Source organism: Drosophila erecta, unplaced genomic scaffold (assembly GCF_003286155.1).
Source record: "Drosophila erecta strain 14021-0224.00,06,07 unplaced genomic scaffold, DereRS2 tig00000246-arrow-arrow-pilon, whole genome shotgun sequence".
Taxonomy (NCBI): Eukaryota; Metazoa; Arthropoda; class Insecta; order Diptera; family Drosophilidae; genus Drosophila; species Drosophila erecta.
The window spans coordinates 1,519,488-1,543,415 of record NW_020825214.1 but is presented as its reverse complement, the minus strand read 5'-3'; positions in this window follow the sequence as shown (position 1 = coordinate 1,543,415).

Genomic DNA, 23,928 nt, shown 5'->3' with positions numbered 1-23,928 from the left:
TTAATAGACTAAGACCAACGCGGAAATTAAATCGTTGACAAATAACAGAATCCGGGTTGGATTTATATTTTAATTCTTCAACGTTCAGCTCAATTTTCAAGCCGATCTGGACCTACAGGATTCAGCTATCCCGTGTTTCAAACCGCCTAAAAATACAGCAGTCCCAGCATAAATGCCTGAGAATTGTCTCTGACGAGAATGCCACTATCCACATGGATCTAGGCATCCCACCAGTAATAGATGAGATCAAAAGGCTCAGTGCAAGGTACGCAAGCAGGCTGGAAAACCACCCAAACCACCTGGCAATCAACCTACTGGACAGCAGTCGAACAGTCAGACGTCTGAGAAGAACACATCCACTCGACCTCACCACCAGCTGAACATTAAGGACACCAATTCTATGGCACCACTGGCAGTACAAGGAAGACACCCACTCGAACTCTCCACTGGCTGGACAAGACACACAACTCTCCCTCAACTGAATAAGTCAGACCAAAAATTCTAGGTGACAATAACAACTTCGGCCGCGTTAACATAAACAATTGACTTATAGACATAAACATCCGCCGATACCGAATTCGTTATTCCCGCTAAGCAAGCAAATTGCTAACGCAGCACAAATCCCTGCCTGGTAATTTTCCATGCGCATCTCTCCTAAAAGAACGCAGTCCACTTAAACATAGAGGAGAGCCACTTGTGCTCCATATTAACAAATGCAGCCAAGGGTTTGCTAAGCGCTCAACTCGCACTCCAGCTTTAGATATAATTAATTTACTTTACCATTAAGTCGTGAATTGTCTCCGATTCAATGTTGTATTTTTGCCTTGAAATAAAAATTATATTTTTTTCAAAACCTGCAACAGCGAACTCCTTATTGTATACATATGGCGGTATGTTTCACAGCGGCACGGTCCGACCCCTATCTCATTATCCAATTACTTGATCACCGCACTTGTTTTGGATGTTGTTATTCTGAAATTTAAAAAAAACAGGTTCACTATTTTGATTTTAGTGAGGGATTATGTCAAAGGCACGCATCGAGCGGTGGATATGGGAGCATACGCTCCAATCTGTCTCCTGACTGAGTGAAATTTCCAAGCGGAGCTGGAATTTCCTGGTATTGGAACAACTGTTTCCGGCCCTCCTTGGTACTCTGCTTCTATCACCAAATTTCCTTTGCGATCTATATGTTGTGATGGCCCTGCCATCTTCAGCTCCAGGAGTCGGATATATTGCTCCTGGAGTTTTTCCTTTCCGCGCTCCACACTCGGCTGTATTCCCGTTATGCACTTCGCGTGGAGTCTATGCTTTGCAGCCTTTTTGATGACTTCTATGATTGTGGTCGCATTCATTGTCAGATGTTTTTGCTTTGCGATGGACTTTTGATATCCATGCTTGGGACCACGGGAATTTTCAGGGTATGACTGCATGCTGATGACACAACAGTCTTAACTAGAAGCAACTGCATTAACCTAGCAACCAGCGGACTACAGCAGTACTTATATGCATTTCAGAATTGGGCTGCAAGTTTGAACATTGGCATTAATGCAGACAAATGAGTAATTGTTACATTTACAAACCGGACAAAAAACTGCGTTGGTGTCTCACTTAATGGAAGAGTTCTAAAACATGTGACCCATTACAAATACCTTGGTATTATTCTAGATAGAAGACATTTCCCATCGATACAGCAAGCATTCAAGTCCATGATTGAAAAATTGCCCTGGCTGATGGCACCAGGAAACAAGCTGTCCTTGGAAAATAAATTCAGGATCTAAAAGTGCATATTAGATCTTGGCCTATTCTATGCCATTTAAGTATTAAGTATTGCAGCCAAAACCCACCTGAACAAATTACGAGTACTAAAAATTCAGTCTTAAAATCTGCGAAAAATCACTGGTGCTCCGTGGTATATGAGGAACAGTGATATTAAACGTGATCTCAAGATAACAATAATCGGGGACAATATCCAGGAAGTGCCAAAGATATACTAGGAGAGACTGGACTTACATCCCAACAGCTTAGCCAGGCGATATTTTTCGATAGCTAAAAATCGTCGAACACGCAAAGCACTAATACCCTTAAGTCACCTTACTTTTTGAACATACCCTTGTACATCGACGCTTGGTCACGCTATAATTTGTTTGTCACATAATTGTTTAATCAACTCCGCCATTTCATTCACCTAAGTCCAGTAACTTTTATTACGACGAGAATGTGCGAAGGCACTAAAGTACAAATTATATTAAAACGGCTGGCCGTTGATAGTTTTAGTGTTATTCGTATTCGCAATTTATGACGATTATGATGGAAGGGTTACTGCCCTTCTTTACTTGCTAGCCTAGAGACTCAGACAAGGTGCGAATAATAAGCTAATTTTACGGCGATTGCCGAAGTTCAGATTATGAGCCAAGTGCTCTTTATTGAATTAATTCTTAAACTGAGGGGATACAAGCAAATTGGATTCATAGCAGCGGACCATTTTTTTTTTTTAATTTTTGTTTTATTGAATCTTTTCAATTTCAACAGTGTTGTTTCAATTGTTTCGAGTGTTTCAAATCTTATACTATAACCTAATTAGCAGTCATGTAGATTGAAGCAATGAAAATTGCCCTGACAAAGTATAGTTGTGTTGGAAAGTCGGTACGTTGCAGGCGGGTTCGGTTGAAACCCGAGTCAATTTCTTTGCGAGAGGATTTGGGTTAGGACGCTTGGGTAGGACGCTTTTTGCTTGTCTATTTCATCTTTTACTGCGTAAATGCCGAGATCCTTGTGGATGTTTTGGTTTCGTATATACCATGGTGCCCCAGTGATAGTTCGTAGGATCTTTCTTTGAGCGCGGTGTATTATGAATATGTTGGTTCTGCTCGCGTTCCCCCAGAGCTGGGAGCCATTCGACCAAATTGGCTTGAGAGTGGAGTTGTAGAGCAGGACCTTGTAGTCAAGACGTAAGGGCGATCGGGCTTTTAATCCAGTGGAGGCTGCTGGCTTTTAGTCTGAGGTGTTGTTTCTTGCATTCGATACATCTACGTAATGTTAGACGTCTGTCGAGGTGAATACCGAGATACGTTATTACATTGGCTTGGGCGATCTGCGTGCTATTCAGGCAGAGCGGAGAGCAAGTTTGTCTGTTTAGAGTAAACGTTATTTGTTTACACTTTTGTTTGTTTATTTTAATACGCCATTCAGACAGGCACTTCTCGACTACCGTGAGGTGGTTGGTGAGTTGGGTTGTTGCACGGACTGGGCATCTGGAGCGGCTGAGGATCGCACTGTCGTCAGTGTTGTTAGTCGGTTACTCGTGGGAATATCCGCTGTGTAAAAGACGAAAAGAGTTAGCCCAAGTGCGCTACCTTGTGGGACTCCACCTTCGATAGTGTACTTCTTGGATGTTGTTGTGTTGCACCTCACTGCGAAGGCTCTCTTGTGGAGGTACGACTCAAGGAGTTTATGAGTATACCGAGGCAAGTGTGTTTTAATTTTATGCATGAAACTTTTGTCCCAGACGCGGTCGAATGCTTGAGATACATCGAGGAATATCGTACTGTAATATTTTCTAAGCTCGAAGACTGTTTCTTTGACTTACGGAACTTCTACGCTTTTTCTGTGGATCGGGCTCATTTTTCGACATTATTTCGCGTGGCACTTATTAATTTAAATTAAGTATGCACTTTTCTAAATCATGGCCCCCATGGTGGCAAGTGCTGAGTATGCACTTTAGAAGCACTAGGGTGTTCCGAGAGTCACACACGATTTCTATCGGCTACTTTACTACCCCTTACTTGTAATAACTTACATACAATAAGTAATGACCTCTTAAACTAAAGGATTCCGAAATTATACCTAAAGCATACCTAAAAAAAACATTACTTTACATTATGTTCATTAGCATAAAATAATCAGCTAATAAGCTTTTTTGTACCCATTTTATACGAAATGAAAAGACGATTTGTATTTAGCGATTTGAAACAAAATATTTTATTTTAATTATTAAAGCATTTTAAATTATTGAGAGCACGAATCGAAAAGGGCAATGCAAGAAACTAATTTGTTTTTCACTGTGGCAGTGGCTAGACGTACAACATATTTACTGAGATACTGTGCTAAAAGAGAAATAAAATCCCAGGCAATGCAGAGGGTTCAACGGCATGATGTGCGCCAGAGGCCAGCATATACCTAAGATGCGATGCTTTATGTGATGAAGGTGAGGTCAAGTTTATCAGAGGAAGGAGAGTGTGGTGCTTAGATACATGTACGCATGCACGGTAATTGCCGGAGGTCCACTACATCAGTTAATAACCACTCTTAGGGAAATTTAAGCAAAGAAATGTTTGCTTCTTAAAATAGACTTTCTGGGTTCAGGTTCTTAAATCTCGGACAGTAATAAAATGAGTGCCCAGTAGCATTGCAGAAGGCACAGGTCGAAGGGCTAAGACTTGTGGCAAATAGGGCGAACCTACGTAAATTTGATGTTCTATTACTTTCCACCTAACTGCCTGACGCATAGCTTGCCATGGCGAACTCCATATTTTCCAGAATGTCATCAAACTTCTAACGTAAATTATTTTGAATTTTCTCAAAATCCAGTTCTTCGAGCTAGCCTAAAATTGTTCTAAATTATTGCTGAAGCTCACAGATCAGCTCCAGCCTGTAGTAGAAAACAAGGGCTATTGCTTGTCCATAAGGGCTCCCAGATCTATGTTCACTAGATTACGGGGATCCACTTATGGCATTGCTCGGTGTTAAGCTCGTCGGATTGTCGTGGAATCTTTCTAGTCTGTCATATAACACACACTGTACTAAGCGAAAAAGTTTTAAGTGCACTCTGTAATCTAAAGGTTCAACAAAATTTGTGTGTAAGCATACGAAATACAAACGAACGGATGCTGTAGGTCAAGCCTTCCAAGAAATATTAGGAGTTACGGTGGCTTAATGGTATCCACATGGTTAAGACATGGTTAAGAATTCTATCATAATTAACAAAATAACCAAAAACTATATTCCTATCAATAGTTTTTATATCAAATTAACCATCAAATTAATCATTAATTTCTAATTATAATCTCTATCTAACTGATCTAAAACACTCCGTTATATATAAACACATAATATTAAATCATTTCAATATGTAAAGCCATGAAAATTCAATATAGTTAGTTTTCGACTTTTGGAAATTTCCGGTAGTGCAGGTTAGGTAGGCCCATCGAAGACGCTGTGCATTACAAAGGTACTTCAATATAAACGCCTAAAAAAATTCATTGTGTTGCATACACGGTTCGCTATGATCAGAAATAAAAATATTGATTCTGCTAGTTAACAAAGGACGATGGAATAGCCTCACCTAGGTAAATTTAACAGAACTGAAACTCCACATCTCTGTGCGTGGTCTTCACCGGATATTGTTGTTTCGCCTAAATCCTGATCGTACATTATCCTTAATACATAAAAAAAGATCTGCATCTTCGCGTGTCTGCCAGTAAGCATTCCGCACGTGGCATTGTGCGTTTGGCTGAAGATGTGTTGGCTCGCGTTGGTGGGTGAGTAGACACGACAAAGATCGACTCTTCTTATGATCATCGTCCTAATGTTGATATCTGAGGCTAAGTACGGTCACTCTCCATGAGGTTTCTCGTTAAGCCGGAGCAGTGCATACATACGTTGACGCGCGTGGCGCGGGGTGGTGAAGTTTCTCGACGGCTTAGCCAGAACTGTGCATACGTTGCCGCGCGTGGGAGAAGTGGGGTGGGAAAGTTATGCGAAGTCGTGCCTTTGGTTGCACGTAAGTTGCTCGAGCATTGCACGTTTTATACGTTTACGAGGTATCGGCTCAGGTGTTTATGTCGTCTCGGCCAAGTCGTCTTGCGCTCCGAAAGTTTTTGGTGGCTCAGCTGACCGGTCGCCAGAAGAATTACGCCGCAATCACGCTCAAGACAATGATTTTACCGGCCGGCTTAGACGGTATCTAGTTTCTAGCTTTCTACTCAATCAATGACTGAATCAATGACTTGTAACAAAAACTTTCACAAAAGATTGGTAATAAAGACGACTTTATTTTATGTAAGTCTTCACTTTTTATTTACGACTGGCTCCCACACCTCAGTTAACTTAGCAAGAGCTTAAACTCGCAGAGGGGTTAACTGAATAAAAAGAATGCTTTTTACTCTTCATGTTCTAATATATTTCACTAATTCGTAATACGTTGGATTGATCTTTTTCGTTACAAAGAATTTATGAAAAAAGGCGTAAGCTTGCTACTAAAATTTTTGCCAGCATTACTCTGGGCGTTAATAACGATTCTGCTGTACCGACGGTGTAAACGACATGCTTCTTGAGAAATTCACAAATCCTTTCGGAAGTGAACTTTCGTAAAAATGTAGAAAATGGAATACCTTTAATACCTGCAATCAAAATACCTATGTATATTTCCTTTCTTGGATCCAAGAAGATCCATGTAGTGCCAAAATAGGTGACGTCTGATCTTTTCGATCATGCCGATTTGTACAGAATCTGGTGAATTGTGTGCGAGTGCCAGAACTGTGGCAACGAGGCTGAGTGGAACCCAAAGTTTCCAAGCTGTTTCGGTTCACTTGTACACAAAATTTCCCACGACCCTGGGATCAGGAAGACGTAGGTGATTGTCAAGAACTTGCTTCCTCAATTTAGCATATTGCTCTGAATTAATATCCTTTAAACTCAAGTCAATAATGGGTCCTCCGTTAGCTATATCAGAAACTACTTCCTACCGACGCGAAAGTGCGTCGGCGACAACATTCTCTGTTCCTCGGTGATTTTTTATCGTAAAAGGAAATCCTTGTAACGAAATGGCCCACCTGGGTAAGTTTCCGAATAAGTCATTTTAGCCATTGGAGGGAAGCATGACCGGATATTACACTGAACTCTTGACCCTCGATGTACGCTCTAAACTAACTGATGCTCTTAATGACAGCTAACTACTCTTATTAACGACTTTCTGAAATTTGTTGTAATCAAAAAGGGTGATAATATCCGATTGGACTTAAGCTAGGCAAATACATCCTCTGCTTCTTATGTCCACGTCAGAACTTTGTTTTTCTTGAGCATGTTGGTTAGTGAAACGGAAATTGTAGCATAATTATCTACAAAACGTCGGTACCATTCGGCTAGACGAAGAAATATACGCAATTGTGTCACAGTGGTGGGTGCTCTAAATGGTTCGATCGCACTTACTTTCTGGGCATCGACTTTTAGGTTACCATGACCAATGACTAACCCTAGATACTTACTTTCAGTCATACAGAATTTCGATTTAGCTAGGTTAATTGTCAGGTTTGCTTCTCTAAGATACCCTGCAATATTCTCTAAGACCTCCATTTGTAACACAAAATTGTCCGAAAAAAAAAATAAAATATCGTCTAAATAAACAAATTTAGCTATAGTCTATCTTCCTGCTGTGCTGTGTCTTCTCGACCTATACCTAACTCCGTCACTGAGACTGCCTTACTTAGTAAACCAAAATCACGTCAGAAATCTATTTCTATATACACATCTGGCCTAAGTTCTGGGATTACAAAAAGTGAACTGAAAAAGTGAACACATATATATAGAATCGTATGTATAATAAAATGATTGAACCGCTGCTGCAATGCATTGTCAAAAGTTTGTCTTTCTATATCTAGGAAAAGGCAACGCTTGAGCTTTCAACCCTTAAATCGAGGTTCCAGTCAAGTTGTGGGTGCTGTGTCCGGCTTCCAATTAAAGTTGGATAAGAACATTGTACCTTCCTCGACCAGTTCTATGCGCGCCTCGTTATTCCTGAGGAATTCGCAAAAAGCCTGAACACCCTTCAATAACTTGCGGATGCAGCCGTTTTCGTCCATCTTCAGGAGGCTTTTTTTTCGGACAAACAGTCGTGTTGCAATCGTCCACTAAGGCAAAGGTTTCCTCGGAGTTCACGGCGACCTTGTCATGCTTGACCATGACTTCTTTTCCTTCGAGGGTTGTAGGAAGAAGAAGAAGCAAGCGGTAGTCCTTGGGAGCGACCTTCTGTAATATTCTTTATCATGATGTTACTTAAATTTACTTAGAGGTAAGGGGTAAAGTACGTAAATGTTAAAGAGAGGTGTGATTCAATTACGGTAAAAGTGTTCTTGCAGTGTATAGTCACGGTCGTGTAGGGGAAGCGTTTGAAACGCACACCTGTCTTGGTTTTTATTGTCACATTTCTATCTTCGACAATCTCATCGGCTTTAAAACGTTGCTTCTCCTTTGTTTTTATTTGTTTATGGGCAACGAATATTTTGCCCTCGTTATATGAGATAGGCTCAGACCTTGTTTTATTATGAGCCGCGTTTGCGAGCTCTTGTCGGTATTCAATCAGACCCCTAACGTCCTCGAGAACCTTAGTTCTGAAGTTTGTTAGACCTTGGTAGTTGATCCTGGCCGAACGGTAAAAAAACAGGTCCGCTGGCTTATTATTAGTTACTGAGTGGATGAAATTGTTGTACCTATCCACCGCAATGGCTACCAATTCATTTAATTTGAAGCCAGGGTGCTCGCACTTCAAACACCGGTAAGTCTCGAGGAAGGTAGAATGAAACCTCTCGATTTGACAATTGACTTCGCTTTTCTGAGTCGGTGTGTTGTACAGACCGATACCCAATGTACGCAGGTAATTTAAAACCGTTGGGCACAGAAGGCCTCTCTCATTGTCAGACCAGTACCCTTGGAACAGTAAAGTAATGAAGTATCTCAGCTAGTTTTTCCCGTAAATGAATCGCGGATTTTGATTCAAGAGGGAAGAGAATGGCGAATTTCGTAATTGACCTCATATTACCCGGGTATAGGAAGCTTTTTGTGTAAATTGGGTCTGAAGTGGTCGTGCGGATTTCGGCTTTGTACTTGTGTAGACGGCCTCGCCCGGCGACAAGGGATCGAAAAGGTGCGAGCACTCGTCGATTAAGATCTTTAGCGTTTGTCTAACTTCAGGTGGATGCGTTGGATCTAGTAATGTATTGACGTTAAGAGACCTTTTAGCAAGAAGGGGGATCTTTATTCCAGGGGATATTACCAGGCAGTTGTTCTTCTCGTCTACTAAGGCTTTCAAGTCTTTAAGCGTGTCGTCCCCTATGATAACATCGAAGGTATTCAGTCCGGGGAGGACGAAAAAGGTGAAGGTCGAGTCATTTCCGAATTTTTTGAAAAACTTCCCGGCTACGCGGTGCCTTATTTTAACAGAGCCCGTAGCCGATTGAACGTGAAAGGGGGTAGGGAGGACAGTTGATCCGGCGGCAATTCTGGGGCTGATGAAATTTTTATTTGCGCCGGTATCGATCAAGAATTGTAATTTAGCCCCATCTTTCCCCTCATATTTTAGGTATGGGACGCTGGAGAGGCTTCGGTCATAAAATTTGGACCTGTTCTTATTTCAGGACCGTCCCTCTCTTCCATGGCATCCTGGTGAGGCATGCCAATGTTCTCAGCACCGCGTTGATCGCAGTATGGGTCAGTTGGAAGGACTTTGCTATGTTCAGCAGGGATAGTAGTTGAAGGGTCAGGTACGGGCTCCGTGTGATTTCGTTGCGTTTCGTTGCCCTTTGGAACGGATTCTGCTATTCGGACTTTGTTCTTTTTATACCGGAACCCTCGCTATGAGGAGACCTGTAATCTAAACGGTGGGACTGGTCTGATCGATTCGACTCCATTTTAATGGCCGGTCTTGCGAGCCTCCATATCCCGAACCTAACGAAGGCAGGAGTGGGGCGAGGGCCGCTTGCCGGCCGGTTAAACCGGGTATTTGGTGCAAAATTCGCCGGTGGGGAAGACTGGGCGAACGAGCCTTCTTTCGGGGCAACCGTCTGTAACTCCTTACAAAAGAAGTAGGTTTCCTGCAAATCTTTTGATCTACGCATAACCAACAGTCTGGAGGCGTCGTTACCGACTCCTCAAATGAAGACGTCGAGGGCCTTGTCCCTGGAATGCTCGGGCAGGGCTCTGAATGCCTCCACTGGGTTTCCCATGGCTTTTAATCCGTTGAGGATAAGAGAGAGGTGTTTATTCACTTCCAAATAATATTCTTTCAAAGTTTTATTCCCTTGGCTCAGCTGGCCAAGCTGATACTCCAGCGTTCGCACATCGCCTTTATCCGCGTAGTGGAATGCTATTGGGTTACGGGCTACATTCTCGGATTCTAAAGTATTCATCCTATTATTCATTTTTTTCATATCGTCTTTAAGTCCGGTCATTTGGGCAAGAAGTACATTAAGTGTCTCTTTGATTTCCTCCATTTATTAATATAAGTGCAACGGAAAAACAAGCAACGGGAGTATATTGAGTTGGATAGGAATATAGCCAGGTACGCAAGATTTCTCAAGATTTTATTTTTTAATAAAGTTACTTTATGTATTCACGGATTTTCAAATTATTTACCGAAAGGCACAGATAGTAAATGTTGTTTCACTCACCCGTGAGCATTTGTGTTTAGCGCGTTAGCCTTGTTAGTATCTGCAGGAAGAAAAAATAATTTTCCTTTTTTTTGTTTAATTGTGGGCAGTGTTTTTTTCCATTTTTTCTCTTTCTATTTTGCTTCTTATTCTGTCGATTTTAATTTATTCAGTGTATATCGACAGTGACGGTGTTGGGTGGAACATAGCACTGGGTACGGTGGTCCGTATTTTTCCTCTTCGGCCTTTGCCTACTAAGGTACGCTTGCCACACAATCCACTGGGCAGCTTTTTCGGGCGCCTCCGCACCGTTCAGCCTATCCAGCAGATGACACCCGCCTTAATTCACAATTCACAGTTTATTTTGATACTACGAAATTATTCTTCTGTTTTTTTTTTGTGTGTTTTAACCATTGCCGGTAGTCAGGATTCTGACTGTTCGGGCGCCAGTAAAGCGAGTTGTAGTTTTCACTTGGCTAATGCGGCTCTCGTAGCCACATAGCTCACCTAGTACATAAGAGGAACATTCCGGATGTTCTTGTGGATCGTCGGCTCGTCCTTTGACCGGGTTCTCCCAAGAAAGTGAATAGTCGCAGCTTTGTTGTGCGTTATAATTTTTATTCTTAGAACTTAAGTTGCGATATTACAATAGTTAGCGTAGATTTTTGTAAGTGCGTGTTCGGGAGTAAGTCGAGGACTGACTTGTGGCGTTGGTGCTGGCTCTAACTAAACCTCCGACTACCTTGCTGAATGCGGCGTTTTGCAGCCAGCAGTCTCTTACCCAATATCCGGCGGCGGATGCGCTGCTTCCAACAACAAAGTGTCGTCTGCGGACGCAGCACATTGTAGCCGGCGCGGCCGTCGAATGCGTCGTCGAATTAGTGGGCAAGGCGGGAGGGTGAAGTCAGCGTTCTTGAGGAATGCAACGGGGAGTGCGCGTGTAAGGGCGGGGGGAAGATACTTGGAGAGGGATCATAACTTATATATACATACAGAGTTGTAGCCAAATAACGGAAGTTCCGCTAATTCTTCTCATCTTCCCGCTTGAACCGAATTTGTTGTTCTTGCTGTTGCCATGGCTGAAAATTCTGGAAACGTTACCGCTGATGCAAACAAGGTGACAAGCTTGAGGTGCAAGACGACTGCAATATATTATATAATAGCGTGGAACAATTAGCGGATTCTTTGTCAAGTTCTGCGTTAACTTCGTTTGACCCTTCTGTTCTTTATGTGGGGTTGGAGATTATCAATGTGCAACAACAAACATTTAGGAAAATTCTGAGTGAGCTTGTACTACTTCAATTGAATGTTTGGGGGGAGATTTTATAGCGGCCCTCGCAAATGCACTCACAATAAACCTATGCTGACGCCATTTCACCGTGTGATTGTGGCCATCAGTAGGGTTCACTCCGAAATAGGGCACCGTCGCTTTGTTACAATTTGTTACAAAACAGATTTGCTAGTCGTCTTTTGGTATTTTAGGCACATATTACTGAGATTCTGGGGCTAAAGGCAGTGCAGAGCGGTTCCGTTTCAATGCTTCGTGAACTGTCGGATAAATTCAACGCTCATATTCGTGCTCTCAATGGACTTAACGCAACAAATCGCTGGATGCAATCGCTTGCCTCTGACTCGCATCATGCCGAAGAACCCTCTGCATTGCCCGGAACGTCTGCTGCGCTTCTTGTACAGGATCTTAGTAAAGATGTTATGCTCCTAGCCACTGCTGCCGTGTTAGTGAAGAACTGTTCAGGAGTCTTCATTTCTTGCCGTGCCCTGCTCGACTGTGGATCTCAATTGCACCTTATAACATCCCGATTCGCAAATCAGCTTCAACTTGTGAAGGTAAATTCGGCAGCTTGCGTTACCGGAATAGGCGATTCAGCCGCGCATAGACTTACTGATTGGCGCCAGTCTCTTCTACGAACTGCTGCGCGTCGGTCAAGTCAAGCTTATGTCAGGATTGCCGCTAATGCAACAGACACAATTAGGCTGGGTTGTGTCTGGAAGTTGCAGCCGCTCAGATCTCACGGACTCTATGGCTGCTTAGGCGTCCAATAAAAATATCGGAGAAGCCAGTACTGGAATTTCGTCGAAGAAAAAATCTTCGCACACTAAAGGATCATACAGCAGCAGGATCGACGAAGCGAACTGTGATTGAGCTGCGTTTGCTGTCCCTTAGGAATTCTGTATAAAGCCACGCTTCCAACGGGTGGAGTATGTCAAGTCTCGCAGCCGCCAGCAGCACATCTTCAGTTATGCCAGAATTGAAGACACAATTAGTCCACTTTCGTTATCTATGCAGATCACCTGTGTGAGCATCTAAGCTCTCCCCTCTCGCGATCTCTCTGTTTCTAGTACTCTCCCACCTACACTTTTGGCTTAGCGTTCTGCTGTTCGCAATGCAATTAATTAAACTCTCGCTTTCGTACCCTATGCATGCGCGCATCATTGCCAAACTTCGCTGAAACTAATAAATATAATCGTTCGAAATCGCAAGATAATCGCTTTTTCATTTTCATTACTTAAGCATGGATTTATGGTAGTCAAGGTAAGATCAAATTTATTAGAAGAGGAACGGAACGGAATCGTATTAAGTCATTGGATAATCCAACAGATTTAGCATATAGTGTGGATCTTTGGTGGATAGATCCGAAATAAACCAAAATGAACCTGTCTTTATAAATACGTTATTAAATGACGAATAAAATGATCCGATTTACAAATTAATATGCCAGTGTAGAAATGCTTAAACGTATCAATAATATCAATTCAGGTTAGAGATAAAGTGCCTAAAAAAAAAACTAAAAAAATAAGACAAATAATAAAATATTGTCATTGAATCCATTTTTAGACAAAGATGGGATTCTGAGAGCATCCGAATACTTTAAAAAAATGTTACCGACCAAAGCTATTAATAAAAAACGCTCATAGTGAAACATTAAATGGGGTGATAAACTTAATGCGAAATTACATCCAAAGAAAATATTGGATTTTCGGCTTAAAAAATTTACTGAAATATGATTTAAGAGAACGTGTGAAGTTTGCAAGGTACAGACAAAATACAGCTCAGCAAATAATAGGAAATTTCCCAAAATAAAGGGTTACAATGTAATTAAGTCTGTCGGCGTATCGGCTGCTGTGGAAGTTTATTTGGTCTCACAGTGGGACAACTTTTGAGTCCCTTTCAATGACTCGGTTGCTACCCTTGTAGGTAGCCCAGATACATGTCGTGCCGACATGTATCTCGCGATTGTATTACTCTAAGCCTATTGAGCTGAGTCTTAGAGGCAGGTCCCCACACAAGGGACGCTACCACATCCCTATAGTGGATGGATGCTAAGCCATCTTCCACCTATACATTGCATTTTAAAAATCGATCTCAAAGATGCGTTTTGGCAGATCTGTTTAGATCAAGAATCCCGAGCTAAGACAGCTTTGACCGTTCCAAATCGTCCGCTTTATCAATTCAGTTGAATGGTTTTTGGATTGTCGAACGCTCCACAAACGATGTGCCGTTTGATGGACCTGGCTATACACTATCAATTTAAGCCGCATGTACGTCGACGATTTTCTTGTTTTGTAAAACAATTTCGAAGATCTTCCTTTGCGTTTGTCCGTAGTAGCCACCCTATTTCGTAAGGCTGGATTGACAATAAATCTCCAGAAAAGTCAGTTCTGCCTGAAAATAGTAGTCTATCTTGGTTACTTGTTTGGCGAAGGCTTACTTTGTAAGTACAAACAATATCGCTGCTTTGAGCGAATTCCCAATCCCGAAGACCCAAAAACACTTGAAAAAATTTCTTGGTATGACTTGTTGGTACTAGCGATTCATATCTAATTATTCCACAGTCATTCTTCATCTTACTGAATTTTTGCGTGGCAAAACCTTACGTTGCAATGATCAGGGTCAAGTAGCTTTTGATAATATCAAAGACAAGTTATGCTCTGCTTCTTGTCTCGTTCACCCCAATTATGACAAAGCATTTACTGCAAGATAATTCATGCTTCACTACATGGAGTGGGTGCAGTTCTAGCTCAATGTGATGATTCCGGTTGTGAACGTCCTATAGCATACATGTCTAAGAAACTGAATAAACCCCAATGTAACCATACAGTTACAGAACTCTAATGCATGGCAGTGGTTTTGGCAATTAGGAATTCAGAATGTACATTGACGGTCATAGTTTCCAAGTAGTCACATAGCACTCAAATCTTCGATGGCTAATGAATCAATCAGATCTAAGTGGTAGATTGCCTAGATGGGCTATAAAACATCAGGGGTAATTATTTGGCATCGAACATCGCAAGGGAACCGAAAGTGTGGTTGCGGACGCTCTGTCTCAATCGTTCGAGGATATTTATGATATTGCTGCAATAGACCTTGAAATCTGTCTCGAAATTGATCTATCTTCCAGTGCATTTGAGTCGGAAGAGTACTCTGCTAACGGAGAAAAATTCGTGTCATTAAAATGATCTGATTTTCAAGTCATAGGTGAGTTTATTTACCATCATGCAACATTCCCAAATTGTACTGACGCTTCACCAAACGATTGCTGTATTGCTTGTACCTGAGTCGTTGCGTCAGAGCGTAATTAGTTCGGCTCATGATCAACCCACATCTGCTTATTGTGGGAAGGCTAAATGTTTAGAGTTTAGTTCGCTATATACATACATAAGTTCCACAATCCAACGGAGCTGAGAGAGTTAACCGTTCTATAAATGCGGCTTTAGGAGCTTCCATTCGCTTCGACCATCGCGAATAAGACGTATTCCTAAGTAGCATCAACTGTTCTCATCGCAAATCGATTCATCAATCAAACGGGTATATCGCCTAATCATGTTGTTTTCGCTCAACATATAATACACAACGGTAATTGATAAAGATACGCAAACTTAATTTACTCGCAAAAGGTGACTTAAATTTGTCTCGGACTGACGAATTTCAAAGAATTCGGTCCAATATTGCCAAACTTTTGAATTAGGCTTATGAGACAAACCAGGAGTTTTACAATCTCCGAGCTAGTTCCCGTTCTTCTGAGGCTAGCCAAGTAGTTTTTATAAGGAAATTCGTAATAAGTAAAGTAGCGAATAATTTTAACGCGAAACGCGCTCTAGTCGGTATCAAGGCTAGAGTGAAGGAAGGTCAGTCAATTTATCTCTTAGGGGACATGAACTTGGTAGATTTCATGCCAAGGGCATTTGGTAATTGCTTTTGACTCCTCTTTGAGTTTTTGTTGTCACAGGGACTAAAAATCAAATGTGCTTTTGGGAGTCGAGTCAGGATGGCAACCCCATATGAGCTATCGCAATTATTTGGCGTCTCAGCAATGTTCAGATCCTGGCAAACTGAATATTTTCCGATTAAAAACCGCAAAGAATCCCTGAGTAGGATTGTAGCAAGCTACGGTCACATTGTATCTTCACACTTCCGTTCTCCTTTTCCGGAAGGCGTGCAGTAAAGTGCAGTTGCCTTTTCGCATCGTCCCCAAATATTAATCCACGTGAATCGTGTCAATCGGACAAAAGTTTTTGAAGGCAAATACTGTTAATATCTAGTGCTGCTGCTGCTTAACAGGTGCAGATCGCGGGTCACCCCGATTTGGTGTCTTTTTCAACTCCTTTGTCGCTGCAAGCAAGGAGCAGATCACCGTGCGCCATTTCCTTTTTATTCTCGGCGCACACATAAATAGATTTATGTGCCGTTTATGCCGCACACATTGGATTGGTGTGTCGTTTTCATCCTACGATAAGGATTGGTGTGTCGTCCCTTTCGCAGACATCAAATCGGCGTGTTTTTTCTTCATCCGTGTGCATTGCGTAAATATTTGTGCACGACAGGATCCCAGCGATAAGCTGCAAATGCCTCACCTGAAGCAGCAACAACACGAATGATCGTGTCAAAGCTTGAGTCTTTAAAATAGTTTTGCATATATATGTTAATTTGGTTAAAAATATGTACTTATAAACTTCTTCGGTCCTACGAGATCAGAGAAATGTATATTAAGTGATTTTAAATTATTATCTACAGCTACTCAAACTGATGAAAGATGAAAGAATCGGAAATTTTATAGGTGGATACTTATCCAAAAAATTAGGAAAGATGTCTGGGTAAAATGGAGAAATGAACATTTGCATGCGCTCCAGTAAAGGAATAAATGGAAAAGAAAAATTCCTAATGTACAAGAACGGCAATTAGTTTTATTGAAGGATGAGAATTTTCATTCAGCAAGATCGGCTTTAGGAAAGGTGAAAAAGTCTGTTCACACTATAAACTAATGCGTACACTTAATGAGTTCAATTCGGGTGTTTGAATCTAACTGACTCGCTACTGCGAGGGCATCGCCTTTTATTCATTCTTTCATAGGTTCTTATCATCTAATTATATAATGCAGCGCTTGTAAGACGCTGCAGTCTACGTTGGTCAATGCAGCTGAGGTTTATCTTAAATCTATGTTTGTGGCCTATGACCGCGCTAGTCACCTCCCGCGTGATCATATCTCTTGACACTTCGGCAATAGAGCACTGCAACCGTACTTATCTGTAGTTGCCACTTATGCTGTCCCGTGACATGTTTATTGCAGCCCTTAAATAGAACATATTTATAGATTGTCTACTTATCATGTCTAAACACATGTTTAGACATTCTCCGGGGGGGAGAAATGTACGGCCAGTAGTTGTCTCTCATTTATGTGTTGCCTCCGGATATAAATGACCATTATAATTATAATAATCGTTGTCAACGCTAGGGCCGAGTGTCCGCTTGCCGTGTGGAAAAACAAGTTATCAATGTGTACTTTGTTATTTTTCAGAGTCTTGATGCGCATTTGAAGATTTTGCAGTTCATTAGTGTTGTTGACAATCAAGTGCTTCAGCGGGACCACGTTCCATGTCTCCTTGTCATCTATAATTCGTAAACTGGGGAAGATAGACATTTCAGACGCTGTCGAAATTACTTTTTGAGGAGTAATTATTGTTGTATCCCCTAATATTGCTGTGCATCCTGCAAGTAGTTGTATAATGCCTTGATTGGGCAGTCTTATAACTTGATGCTGTTCGTTGCATCTTATATTAGCTGTTGTATTCCGAAACAGTCTAAATAGCCAACGGTTGGATCCACTTATCTCTTTGATGAACGAATTGCCTTGGAATTCCATCATTTCGCATGAGTGTGCCTTGCTTGGTTTCAATGGAGATATTTCGCAAGAGTGATCTTCCGCGTTTTTCCATGCCCAATTACTTTCGCAAAGCCATGTTGTCGAATCCTCTTGTCTGCATTGGTTAATTTCCATTTCAGACATTAGGTGATATGCGTTTATGTCTGTATTGAACGCAAAATATTTAGAATTCAATTTCGGAATAAGCTTTGTTCCGTTTGTCCACAGTGGTATTGGGATTACTTCAAAGAGATCCGTTTCCTGATTGTTGTATATCGGCAATTTTGCTTCAATGAATAGGACATTATCCTTCAACATAGCTTGTGCCTTCATCAGTTTATAGATCAGTGGTAATTGTATAACTGAATTTCCACCCGGTAGCATTTGTTTTCGTCCTAATTTTTTCTTAACTTTTTCGAGCTCCTCCAGCATTTTATTAGGCGCAATTAGTGTAGGATTCTTCCTTCACTAATGTCCGTTATCATTGAGATTGCTGTTGCTTGTAGGCTTTCTGCCTCTTCAATCCAGTTTCGCACTTGATTTGATAACATAAGGAATTTAATTGAATCCTTATATACCATAAAGTGCTCCTTCATGGTTTCTGCAATAATATTGACTTGTTGGGTCAGTTTTCCCAAATTCCGGTTTGCTTCTATCGTAGTTGCTCTTACTAATTCTTCCGTGGCATTGATGACCGAGGTCTGATTGTCAACATATTCCATTAGATGTTTTTCGTTTTGACCGTGACTACCCGGACTTTATCATCTTGTCCTTTAGTCGTACTAATGATTCTTCCCATTGGCCATCTTGCAGGGTGAGTATTCTCATGTTTTATAAGAACCAGCTGTCCCTCCTTCAGATTTGGCTTTTCCTGGCGCCATTTGGTTCGCTGTTGCAATGACACCAGATACTCCTCTTTCCATTTCTTCCAAAAATCACCTCTGATGCGTTGAATAAGCTTCCATCTATCCAATTCCCAAAAGCGTTTCAGGTCCTTTAGATTTATCGATGTAGTGGCACTTATAATTTTTTGCTTTGCTGCTCGAGTTATATTTCCGGACACAATCCATCCAAATTTGGTTTTTTGTCCCAAGATTCCGTTCACGGTTTTTATTTTCTCCATCATAATCAGGGGAAATAGATCCACACCTATCACTATGTCAATTCTGCTTGGCTCGTTGAATCGTGGATCTGCTAGCCTGTAGCCCTTCCACTCTTTGTTAATATCAATATCAAACATTTTGCTGGGAAGGGCTCTATGGAGTGTTGGTAAAACCAATGCTTCCGTTGATGCTTTGAAGCTGCTTGGAATTTTTGGTTTGATCGTCAGGTGGACACTATTTTTTGATAGTTGAGTAGTCTGGGAGATACCTTCGACCTCTATAGTACTCCTTACTCTGGGAATCCTTAATATTTGTGCTGCTTCCTCTGAAATCAGCGTCATCTGGGATCCACCGTCAATAAGCGCCCTCAACTCGTTGTAACCTCCAGCTTTTTTTTTCACTAAAACAACAGCTGTAGCCAATAGTGTGTCTTGGCCTTGCTTAAGGCTATTGCTGTTGGTACTGCGTTTTGTGTCTGTCTAAACATGTGTTTAGACATGATAAGTAGACAATCTATAAATATGTTCTATTTAAGGGCTGCAATAAACATGTCACGGGACAGCATAAGTGGCAACTACAGATAAGTACGATTGCAGTGGTCTATTGCCGAAGTGTCAAGAGATATGATCACGCGGGAGGTGAGTAGCGCGGTCATAGGCTTCAAACACAGATTTAAGATAAACCTCAGCTGCATTGACCAACGCAGACTGCAGCGTCTTACAAGCGCTGCATTATATAATTAGATGATAAGAACCTTTGTAAGAATGAATAAAAGGCGATGCCCTCGCAGTAGCGAGTCAGTTAGATTCAAACACCCGAATTGAACTCATTAAGTGTACGCATTAGTTTATAGTGTGAACAGTGTCTTCATGCAGAAGGCTGTTGTGTCTTTTGGAGCATCGATTGCATGTAATTTCATTTCTGCAGTCGATAGCATTATGCTTTCCAAAGCATCTAAAGCACATGTTGTTCTTTTGAACGAATTCTTTTCTTTTTTCGATTGATTGAATTTGAGTCACTTTATCATATCGTGGCCATCCTTAGAGCAAAAGGCACACGATCTAACTTGCACTTTTCTTGTAGCAAGCTGAGCTACCGCTTTTGGTAATGGCATTTACTGAGTTGTATTGTTGCTCAATAAACTCCAGTACATCTTGTAAGGACTGTATAGCTCTTGCCTTTTTTACATGCTGTTCATACAGCTGCACGGCTTCTGGCGAAAATTTCCGCAGCAGAATTTCTGCTAAAATTACGTCAGCAGAGCTTCCTATTTTTCCTTTTTGCTTTATGATGAATATGCTCTCGATCGCAGTATCCAAAAACTTCCCTAAATTTTTCTCATCATGGGGCAGCAAGCACTCCAGTTCCATTAATTTGTTGAAGTGTTGGGAGAATATTTTTCTGCTATTCTCATAGCGTTTGCAGATAAGCTCCCACGCTGCTGCATAGCTAGCTGCTGATCCCGTTATCAAATGGCTAACCACCATTTGAGCTTCTCCTTTTAAGCAGGCTCTTAAATATCCCAGCTTCCTTGTGTTGCTGAGATCCTACCTGCTGTCTATTAGCTCAGAGAACAGCTCGTAAAATGTTGGCCATTCCTTCGCATTTCGATTGAACGTTGGAAGGTCCACTTTTGGGAGTTCTGGCACGTCGTAGTTGGAACTTTTGAACTGTTTCAACTTTCTCTGAAGTACCATCTCTAGTGCGGCAACATCAGATTGCAGAATGTCTGCCTCATCTTGATCAAAGACAGTTCTGTCATACTTGTTTTCAAGCAGTTTCAGTGTGTCCGTCACGTTGGACCAATGACTTTTCAGCATTGCCAGCTGCTTGACTAGTTCAATCTCACTTGAACTATCCAGGGTTTCGTAGATTAGGCTCATCTGTTGCCTCACCCTATCCGCTCTTCTATCCACCAGTTGAACCAGATTATCAAGTGGACTGGAGCTCCGAGCTGATGCGCTATCAGATAATTTTGATTCACTTGGTATTGACAGCATCCATAGTTTTAATAAATATTTTATCATTAAAATATTGATGATCGCCAACTCCCAATTTTACCAGCGCATTGTTGTTAGTAGTAAATCGAACTACCAATGCTTCTATTGCTGGTATAGATGCCTTTTCCTTGATTGCTTGCAGTATTTTGTTCTGCAGCTCTCCTTGGTCTTGCATCAATTTTACAGATCTTTCCGACAACATGTTGGGAAAACAATCACTGTGACTTTTTTGTGCTTTCTGCTTGTATTCTTTGGCGTGATCCGTTGGAGGATTTTTTGATTGGTCGCCCAGTTGACCTAGCTGTGCCTCGACTCACAGCTGATTGATCAGCCAAGGAAAAGCTAGAACACAATGTTTCACCTTATAGTCCTAGTACTTTAAGGCGTGGTCTTTTATTCTGTGTTTCTTACCACTGGTGGGGGAAACAACAGAATCACTCGAATAACCTTGCTCTTTTTACTTTGAAGCGCTGGTTTTTTTCTTCTGTGTTTCTTACCACTGGTGGGGGAAAACAACAGAATTTCTCGAAGGACCAAAATGTTCACACTATAAACTAATGCGTACACTTAATGAGTTCAATTCGGGTGTTTGAATCTAACTGACTCGCTACTGCGAGGGCATCGCCTTTTATTCATTCTTACATAGGTTCTTATCATCTAATTATATAATGCAGCGCTTGTAAGACGCTGCAGTCTGCGTTGGTCAATGCAGCTGAGGTTTATCTTAAATCTGTGTTTGAAGCCTATGACCGCGCTAGTCACCTCCCGCGTGATCATATCTCTTGACACTTCGGCAATAGACCACTGCAACCGTACTTATCTGTAGTTGCCACTTATGCTGTCCCGTGACATGTTTACTGCAGCCCTTAAATAGAACATATTTATAGATTGTCTACTTATCATGTCTAAACACATGTTTAGACAAAGTCCATAAAGAAAGATGGTAAGGTCCGGGTAGCTAAAGTAAAGGTGCAGGAAGAATTTATCACAAGACCCATTGGTAAAATTTGTCCCTTTGAAGAAATAAAATCTGTTGAAAAAAATTGAGGCTGACCCTGAGCCAAAAAGGCGAACATTGGAGCGACATTGGGAATGTCCAATATCGGAATTATCATGGCAATGTTGTTGTTGGTATTGAGCTAATAGATAAATGATAATGGAACACCATGATATTCCATAGACAGCATGAATAAGACATCAGCAATATATTTAGATCCTCTAGAAGATGTAGATATGGTTAGTACTTTTTTGGAATTTGGAATTTACTATTATAAACTATGTACTCTTATAAAATGGATTCTTATTTTAAAATGATAACGAAAGGTAATTCATTTATAAAGGGATGAGAAAGGATTGCGAAGAGCTCTGAATGGCTCTGAAGAGCCATGTAGTACTAGATAATATGCAAAGCCAGTTATCGGAACTTGAAAAAAACAATACATTTTTTATGATGCAGTTTAGATCTTGCTACAGTAGTAGCAAGCGTGTCCCTTTAGAATTTTTGAGTTCATACTTGGTAGAAAATAATAAGAATTTATCAGATAACCAAAACAACCTTGATAAACTAAATCAAAAACCACCATTAGGGGTTGATTAAACTAATTTATTAAAAAGAACAACCGAAAATATCAATGCAAATTTTAGGAGTAAGCTAAGATCGAACAAGGTAAAAAATGCAAGCAGGTATTATAAACCTTTTGATTGATATTAATCACGGCAGGTAATTATCACATAATGACGGAAGCTACTTTAAACCATTGCCAGAAATGGCAACTAATTAAGAGAATATGCAAAGGAAGTTGTCCCTACATGTGAGATTCAGCCTCTAAAGCCAAATAGAGCGGCGAATTGTATCTTAAAAACAGTAGTCGACTCTTAAAGTTCCTGGGTAGAGTTGGAAAGGAATAGCAGTCGGTTGTTTAACGTCCCTCTAAATTTGGATCCCCTGAAAGTATCAATATTAAATCATTCTGAAGAATTTGAACGATTGAATAATGAAATTAATCACATGAAAGACCATCATTACAAATTGAAAGATCTGGATTTCAATTATATTTCCGGATATGCTAGCTTAATTATTGCTTTAATAATCAAGGTAATATAAATAATATATGTCGAATTCTGTTCCATTTGTGCAAAGCGCGTTTCAATCTGTATTGCACCGACGATCAACGAAGACTAACTGATCGTCTTCTAACTGCTTTTATAATCTAACTCTTTTTATAAGATTCCTATACATTCTATTTCCCTATATAGTTATCCTTTCAACAACTTAACAATATATGTAGTGACAATCCTTCATATTTTATCATAATCTTTAATCGCTTTGGTCTTATTTCGTTTCTTTCTTCTTATATTATTTCATCATTTTACATTCTTTATTCAACATAAGAATTACTCAATCAAAACCCCCACACGCCATAATCAAAACATACGTTTTGCACTTGTGCATTATATTACTCTTCGTTTTATCACCCTTATTGGAGTACTTCACATTCTCAATATTTTCTTTTTCGCTTTCGTTATTCAACATTATTTTAATTTTCACTTTCGAAATTATTATTATAATCATCAAACACATTCAGCTCCTCAGGTATTTCCCCTTCTAACAATTTTCGTACATCTTCATGTGCATATTTGTATTTTCGTTTATTGGTTAAGGATTTTAAAATGTATTTTTCGCCCTCTAAAACTTGTGTTATTTCAAAAGGCCCTTTAAACTTCTGACTTAGTTTGGTCTGATGCCTTTCTTCGCTTTCTTTCGTCTAAGTATTTTTGCCTTGTTTTTATCAAATCGTTCTTTGTCATAAACTGCTGTGGCTAAAACATTTTTTTCAGCCTTTTCTATTACGTTTTTCAGATCAACATTATTTTATAGATCACTAGGTGTAAGTAGGCCTAAAGAACGTGCTATCCTTCCCAATAACATTTCTAAATGACTATCCCTTATTACACGGTTAGTTTTACAATTAATTGCTAACTGTATATCTCCTAGCACATCCTGCCGAGACTTCGTACCAGTCTCTGCCGCCGTTAACATATTTTTCAACGTGCCCGTTCCACTTGGCCATTAGCACGACCAGAGCCGGTGGCAATCAAATGCAAGATTCTTTTGTGATATGAACAGCATTGACTAAATCTCGCTTCCCTTGTCAGCTATTATTCGGTTTGGTACTCCAAATAATGAAACAGAAGATTTAACAGCGCTTATACAATTCTCACTGTCCAACTTAAGGGTATGATAGAGATA